The sequence below is a fragment of the Geospiza fortis genome, unplaced genomic scaffold (genome assembly GCF_000277835.1).
Source record: "Geospiza fortis unplaced genomic scaffold, GeoFor_1.0 scaffold391, whole genome shotgun sequence".
NCBI classification, from domain to species: domain Eukaryota; kingdom Metazoa; phylum Chordata; class Aves; order Passeriformes; family Thraupidae; genus Geospiza; species Geospiza fortis.
The window spans coordinates 499,770-501,362 of record NW_005054472.1 but is presented as its reverse complement, the minus strand read 5'-3'; the positions used below and the strand labels follow the sequence as shown (position 1 = coordinate 501,362).

The 1,593-nt window shown below is 46.1% G+C and overlaps 1 protein-coding gene across 1 annotated transcript in view; it reads right to left on the bottom strand.

Moving 5' to 3' along the window:
* Positions 1-1,593, bottom strand: part of IKBKE (inhibitor of nuclear factor kappa B kinase subunit epsilon) — a 23,208-nt gene that overhangs the window by 4,316 nt on the left and 17,299 nt on the right.

Genomic DNA, 1,593 nt, shown 5'->3' with positions numbered 1-1,593 from the left:
TTTTATTTTGTTTGTGCTTAATTTTATTTGTGTTTTAATTGCACACTGCTTTCTGCAGAGCTGTCTGGATTCAAAATCCTGAAGGGAAGCAAATGAGTCAGGGCTTGCTGTAATTGCAGCTGCAGCAGCCACCATAGGCCAGGTTATCCAAACAGCACTAAGAACTAATTAATCAGAGGAAGTTGATTGTAAATGAGGCAGCTCAGACCTGTCAGTTCACCCAGCACAGGCTGGGCCTCTTGTTCCTACCCAAAAAAGGCTCCTCACACCCAGCAGGCACAGCAGGAGTTGCATAAAAAAAAAAAATAAAAATGTTTGTTTTGGTTTTAAAAAAACAAAGGAAAGAATATTTCAGGTGAATGATCCACCTCAAGTCCCCAGAAAAACAATCACCACCCCACAAACCCTGGCAGGAAACAAAACAGGACAATTAAAACTGAAGTAAGGAGAAATTAAAAATATCCAGCTGTGACTCATGGTGCTTTCCCCACAAGGACAGGAAAACTGGTACGAAAATACCCCAGGAAAACGTGGGGAAGGATTTTTCCTCCCTGGGAGCAGAGGTAAAACCCTTTTTAGTGCTTTTAGTGCTTTAGTGTCCTGCACTGCGTGGATTCTGTGGGGCTCCACATCCAGGAATTGAGGAATCCCAACCCAAGAGAGAATTCCCACAGAAACTGAGGGAGATTTCATTGCCTGGGTGTGATGAGGGGACAGTTCCTGTGCCTGGAGTGAAATCTGCCTCGGGGTGAGGGCTGGCAGCAGGGACAGCCCTGGTGGGACAAGCTGGGGATGCGAATGGGAGAAGGATGGGAAAAGATGGGGAAAAACCAGGGGAAAAAAATGGGGAAAGAAAAAGAACTGGGGAAAGAAAAAAGAACTGGGGAAAGGGAAAAGAAAAAAAACTGGGATAGGGCAGGGAAAAAGAAAGGAGGGCACAGGGACAGGGCAGACCCTGCCCTCAGCCCCTGCAGAAATTCTGAGCATCCCAATCAAACTTCCAGCCTAAAAATCCCTCCACTTGTAAATCCAGCCCAGGGCTACTCCCCACCAGAAAGAGGATCAAAAAATGGGTTTAATTGTAAGGAATTCCAGAAACTCCTCCTCCCTCCAGCCCAGGGGGGGCTGCTCCTCTCCTTGCCATGAAAATCCAATTTTTGCAGGACCCTCTGTCCCCTGCTGCCACAGGCTGTGGGTTGCCCTCAATCGCCACGGGGTAATTTGCTCTTTGCGTTATTCCCCAAGCACTGCTCAGCAGAAAATCCTTCCCATGGAGTGGGAAAATGCTTCCCACTTCTCTCTGTCTCAATTTCTTTCTGTCCCAGTAAAAGAACCCAAAATAACCTCTCCCCCCAGCCAGAGCTGCTTCAACTGCAGCTGCAAGTTTGGGGGATTTGGGGGCTTTTTAAAATATAAACTTAAAACTGCAGGGCAGAACTTTGGGGTAGGAGCCAGCTGGGGTTCCCAGTGGGGTCACAGAGCTGCTGGAGGGTTTGTCACCCCTGTGCAGTCCCTCAGCAATTCCCAAAATTCCCATTATTATTATTATTATTATTATTATTATTATTATTATTATTATTATTATTATTATTA